The following is a 5,995-nucleotide window of genomic DNA, read 5'->3' on the forward strand; positions in this document are numbered from 1 at the left end:
ATCTTTCAGGCTCAGGCCCAGCTTTCTGAAATTACATAAGTTTTGACTTTATTATTATTTATTTTGCTGCTTCCTTTAAACAATGGACTCATTGTGTAGTTTTTTTCTTTTTATAAATGTTATCATTTTGTCATACTTTTTGTCTTTTTTCGTAAATTTGTATCTACATTGTTGAATTCATTATACATATAGTTTCCTAATGCTTTTTGTTTTTTTGAGAGAGGGCCTCACTCTGTTGCCCAGGCTGAAGTACAGTGGCAAAATCATGGCTCACTGCAGCCTCGACCTCCCAGGCTCAAGTGATCCTCCTACCTCAGCCTCCCGAGTAGCTGGGACTACAAGCATATTCCATCGTACCCAGTATTTTTGTTTTTTTGTTTTTTTGTCTTTCGGAGAGATGGTGTCTCACTATGTTGCCCAGGCTAATCTCAAACTCTTGGACTCAAGCAGCCCTCCTGTCTCAGCCTCCCAAGTGTTGGAATTACAGGCATGTGAGCCACCTCATCCAGCTGCTACTTTTACTTCCAATAATATAAAGCTTTTTCCTTTTTTCAGCTATTACAAACAAAAACAGCAGTGAGCATTTTTGTAAATAAACATTTGTTTATGTTAACTATTTCCTTAGAAATTTTAGAGAGTAGAATTACCAAATCAAGAAGTTAGTGTACCTTTTTTTAAGGATCTCAGTATATTTTGCCATATGCTGCTATTAAACTTGCATCAGTTTACATTTCTACCAGCAAATTGTCATTTTTTTGCATAGCATATGCTTATCCATTTCCAGAGGCATATTCAACTATATCATCACCTGTTTCTAGGTTTGTATTTCCTGATTTGGTAAAATTAGGAGTTAGCTCCTAATCTATTTGTTACTTGTTTTGGTACCTGATAGGAAAAAAGGGTCAATGTACATTTTTTCCCTAAATATTTAACTGCTTGATAATTTGTTCACTTGACAATTTAACCACTGCACAGTTTGTTCAGATAAGCTTTCCTTTCCCCTGCTCATTTATTTAAGATGTCTGTCTTATCCTACACTGATTAACAATCTCTTATTCACAATTCTAAAACCCAAAAGGTTCTGGCAATCAGTTTTTTTCCCCTAGATTTAACATCAGAACTCATTCTGTGGCAAACCTGACCTGAAATGACACGAGGCCACTTAACAGTCTTTATCTCATTTATAGTAATGTTGATTAGTCTGCTGTTCCAGACTCAACTGGGGGGGGCATATGGTACATACATTTAGTTTTTAGAAATCCAGAATATTCTGGTTTATGAACCCCAGCTAACCCCAAAGGTGTATGATCAAAGATTTTGGACTTGTATTAAATGTATACACACATATACACACTATATGGTATGTGTATAGTCTATTCTGTGCCACTGATTAAATCATAACTTTTGTGTCCACTGTTACTGTTTTTGTTTTTTCAAGTACTCAGCCTTTTATGCTTCCTGATGAACTTTAGAATTACTTGTATTACTTCAAATTAAATTTCTATTGGAATATTTGAACTACATTAATGTCATAAGCTAATTCATAAAGAAGCAAAGGGTAAAGATCATATGGTATGTATCAAAGTGTTATACAGTTACCCCTATCAGAAATATCTTGCTAAACTGGGTGTTTTTGTTACTATTTTTAGAAAGCTCTTCTTTTCATAGTTTTAACTGGTTATTGCTGTGATGTAGGGATGGTCCTGCTTTATTAATATAAAATTTTTATGGAGACATATAAAGAGAAAAGTGCACCACTATAAATTCATGCCCTTCAGTGAATTTTCTTTAATACATCCACATAATCACTATGAACATTACCAGTACCCTAGAATAGTCATTATTGTGACTTCTAGCACCAGAGATTAATTTAGCTTTGTTTTCCTTAACGATATCAATGGATATATGGAATATATAATCTGTGAGAAACACTCATGTTTTGTATAATTCAGCTCAGTCATCCTCAATGCTGTGTATATATTCATTGTATTATATTACGGTTAATCTATTTTATAGATGGAAAAAGTTTATTATGAACAGACTGCTGTGAATGTTCTTGCACATTTTTTTGTGAATGCATTACACTTCTCAGTTGGATAGATACTTAGGAATAGGGTTGCTGGAACACAGCTGCATATATTCAGACATTCAGATTTTTTTATTTTCCATAATGGTTATGACAATTTATGCTATACTCACAGTATAGTAAGTTCTCGATACTCCGTGTTATTTCCAATGTTAGATATTTTCATTTTAGCGGTGTGTATTGGTATGTGTTGTAGTTTTAATTTGGTGTTGGTTTTTTGGGGTTTTATTTTTTTTTAATGAAGTTGAACACCTTTTCAAATACTATTTGGGCATCTTTTGTGGACAGTACAAGGTTTTTGCTCATTTTAGTATTGGGTTGTCTGCCTTTTTCTTACTGATTTTTAGTTGTTCTTTCTGTATTCTGGATACAGGTCCTTTTTCGGATGGATATTAGGTATCTGAGTATTTTCCCTTGTTATTCTTCTAAAAGCTTTATGGTTCAACCTATTTCATTTTGATTTGACCGTCTATCTGGAATTGATTTTCCACATTGATGTACAATTAACCCACACTATTTATTACCAAAGATTATCCTTTCCCAACTACATTGCACACTTTTCTCATAAGCTGGGAAATGTGTAGGTTTGTTTCTGGACTGTATTCTGTTCCATTGGTCTGCTTTAAGATGTGCTAATAACACACTATCTTAATTACTGTAGGAAATCTTTTTTTTTTTTTTTTTTTGAGACACAGTCTCACTCTGTCGCCCAGGCTGGAGGGCATCGGTGTGATCTCTGGTGACTGTAACCTCCACCTCCCAGGTTCAAGCAATTCTCCTTCCTGAGCCTCCCGAGTAGCTGGGATTACAGTTGTGCTCCACCACACTCAGTTAATTTTTGTATTTTTAGTAGAGACAGGGTTTCACCATGTTGTCCAGGCTGGTCTTGAACTCCTGACCTCAGGTGATCCACCCACCTCAGCCTCCCCAGGTGCTGGGATTACAGGCGTGAGCCACCATGCCAGGCCCAAAATCTTTTATATTTTAATTGCTATTTATTTTCTATACTGAGTGAAGTCTGTTAGTACTAATGGATTTACCAGTGCTACTTTTTAATTTACGAAGTATTATCTAAATAATTATTTTCCAATTTTATTTATTTTTACTACACTGATATTTGCACTTCCAGTGCAACTAATAATGATCAAAGTCTGCTTCATGGTCTTGTTCCTCATTTTAATGGCAATGTTAAGTATGTTTGCTTTTGTTAAGTATGTTTGCTTTTGTTTGTAGAATTTTACGTCAGAAGTACCTGTTCAACTTAATTGCCATGTTTAAGCATCAATTAAAATATTTTCATTGAACTCATGAATTTATTTTTATATTAGTGATTATTTTAAGTAAATTTGTTTTGTGAACATTTTATTTAAATGTTTTTGGTTTTTGTTTTTGAGACAAGGTCTTGCTATATTGCCCGGCTACAGTGCAGTGGCTGTTCATGGGCGCAGTCGTAGCCCACTATAGCCTTGAACTACTGGGCTCAAAGGATCCTCCTGCCTCAACTTCCTGAGTAGCTGGGACTACAGGTGCACACCAACACACCCAGTGAAAAGTTTACTTTTAATGAGATTGGTTTCAAACTTATGCCAGTTTTTAAAATGAATTTTAAACCTTTCCTTCTTTTTCTAGTTTATTTGAATATTGGGGATAATAAATAGTACCAGTGCTAAAATATGAAGTTTAAATTTTACATATATGTAAAAACACTTAGATTAATGCCTGGAACATAATAAGCACTTTAAGAACTAGTTGCTATTATAGCTGATGCTGTTTTTTATTTCTTTTTTCTGCAACAGTTTATTTAGAATGGGAAATAACTGTTCCTTGAGACTAAATTATCTAGGCCTGGAGGCTTTTGCTTAAACAGTTTTCCATTTTTTTTTTCTCCTCCTAAATTTCTTCCTGGCTGATTTATTATCTATTGAGGCTTTGAGCTTTTTTTTCCTGAGTCAAATATCACATTTTTTTCTAAATTTTGCTTTTGTTCTCTTTTAAATTAGATGTGATTTTTTTTTTTTCTGTCAAAAACACTTCTTAGATTCAACAGTTATATAGGAGTCTACTTTATTCTTTGTGCTTCCTACTTTCTCAGAGTCCTTTTTGCATGTTTATTTAACTTAAATTGAATAAACAGTTATCTGATTTTTTTTCCCCCCTTAAACCATGTAAGCATTTAAGGCTATGAATTTGCCTCTGATTTCAGCTTTCAGCAAAATTTGGAAGATGGGGTAAGTACTTTAATATTCATACATAATTATTTGTTAATAATGTAATAAATGATACCAGGCTCTTTTTTGCCTAAAATTTTTTTTATTGTGGTCAGGATAAGTTGCAGGTTTTATAAATGTTGCATGGGTGCTTAGAAACAGGTATTCTTGGCTGAGCATGGTGGCTCACACCTGTAATCCCAGCACTTTGGGAGGCCAAGGCAAGCAGATCACTTGAACCCAGGAGTTCAAGACCAGCCTAGGCAACATGATGAAACCCCATCTCTACAAAAAATTAGCTGGGCGTGGTAGTGCGCACCTGTGGTCCTAGCTACCAGGGAGGCTGAGGTGGGTGTATCACTTGAGCCCAGGAAGTCAAGGCTGCAGTGAGATGAGACCATGCCACTGCACTACAACCTGGGCAACGGAGCGAGACCCAATCTCAAAAGTTTTGAAAAAGAGAAATAGGTATTGTTTATAAAGGTAAAATTTGATATTTATTCAGTCTTACACCATTTGAATCCTGTCTTTCATACTTTTTTCACAAATGTTCAATCCATGAAACATTATTATCTTGATCATAGCTTTGGCTTTGTTTTCTGCATGGTCTATAGCCATCATAAAAAGTAGTTCTTTCCCGATTTTAACAGTTTCTGCCTTCTCATAATTTATGATACATGCCAACCCTTTTTACCTTTTTGTTTCTTTGTTTTTGAGACAGAGTTTCGCTCTTGTTGCCCAGGCTGGAGTGCAGTGGCGTGATCTCAGCTCACTGCAACCTCCACTTCCCTGGCCCAAATGATTCTCCTGCCTCAGCCTCCCATGTAGCTGGGATTACAGGTATGTGCCACAACGCCTGGCTAATTTTGTATTTTTAGTAGAGATGGGGTTTCTCCATGTTTGCCAGGCTGGTCTTCAAACTCCTGACCTCAGGTGATCCACCCACCTCGACCTCCCAAAGTGCTGGGATTACAGGCGTGAGCCACCACACCCAGCCTCTTTTTACTTTATAATTGGATTTTTAAGCTTTTGTCTTACAGTAACTTAAGATGTGGAACTGTAACAGTAACAGTCCATTGCCCATTGTGCGTGACAAGTCAGTGTGCAAGACCCTGGGCTGCAGCAAAGAAAGATGTTTAATTGCAGGGCCACTGAATGAGGAGACTAGAGGAAACTTCAGATCTGTCTCCCTGAGGCTTTAGGAAGTGGGCCAAGGTACAGCCTGTTTATTGCCTAGTTATAACTATATTTCTGTCTAGGACACAGCATGCAATTCTTATAAGTCCTGTGAGGGCAGTCTCAGAACTTGTCCTACTGGCGTTTACCTTTATTTAGCAGATAAAGATACATGTTACCGATATTTCACCATGTGAACCAAGGGGAACCAGGAGCTAGGTAAAATACGAGAAAAAAAGGAAAATACAAGGAAAAAAGGAAACTTAACACGTTTTAGAATACTTCACTGAAGGTAAGCAGTGCCTCCAAAGGTCAGTGATCTGGAAAACATTTGAAAAGTGCTCTTGACAATTCTGGGGAAAAAATGGAAAGGAAGAGAGAAAACATAGAGAACCAGAAAGTAAATGGTATTTCTTTTCTTTTCTTTGTTTAAGAGACAAGGTCTCCCTCTGTTCCCCAGGCTGGAGTACAGTGGCAAGATAATTTCACTGTAACCTTGAAGATCCCCCTTGGCCCTCTGAAGTTT

This window comes from Mandrillus leucophaeus, unplaced genomic scaffold (genome assembly GCF_000951045.1).
Source record: "Mandrillus leucophaeus isolate KB7577 unplaced genomic scaffold, Mleu.le_1.0 Scaffold273, whole genome shotgun sequence".
Lineage (NCBI taxonomy): Eukaryota > Metazoa > Chordata > Mammalia > Primates > Cercopithecidae > Mandrillus > Mandrillus leucophaeus.